The sequence below is a fragment of the Mus pahari genome, chromosome 1, assembly GCF_900095145.1.
Source record: "Mus pahari chromosome 1, PAHARI_EIJ_v1.1, whole genome shotgun sequence".
Taxonomy (NCBI): Eukaryota; Metazoa; Chordata; class Mammalia; order Rodentia; family Muridae; genus Mus; species Mus pahari.
Genome location: NC_034590.1, coordinates 126,702,002 through 126,702,644, shown reverse-complemented (window position 1 = coordinate 126,702,644; position 643 = coordinate 126,702,002).

Here is a 643-nt window from a genome sequence, read left to right as displayed (position 1 = left end):
GATACATTACCACATCCATCATATTCTTCCATTTTACGTGGTGAATCCATCTCCCTATTTTCCAGAGACATGCATGTTCACGAGATATGGTAGAAGATAATTATTTTACCTACCAAGGCATATAAATTACCAGATCATTTGAAAATATTACATCTATTTCTAAACTATGAAAACAAAGCAGAAATTTTAAATGCACAATTTTTGAGTTCTAAAATTTTCTTTTTTAGCACTGCAGAGGGACCTAGGTCGAGTGTCTGTCTTATTCGTGTTTCGTATCATTAGCCCATACAGAAGACACTTCTCTCATTATGTTAGGTCTTTGACTCTAGAAAAGTAGATAGGAACAAGTCCATGTAAAGCAAAGCATGCCTTCCCCTTGCCCCCATCAATGATGAGACTGCCATGTAAAATTTATTCCAAAGACAATCAGAAAAACATTTAACACTGAGTCTATTTCAAAATACAATTTTCCCCAATATCTGCGGGGCTGTGAAAAGCAGCCTATTTTGGTTGAATTCAGTGACCCAGTAGAAAACTCTACAAGGAGCAGGGCATGGTGGCACACGCCTTTAATCCCAGCACTCGGGAGGCAGAGGCAGGTGGATTTCTGAGTTCGAGGCCAGCCTGGTCTACAGAGTGAGTT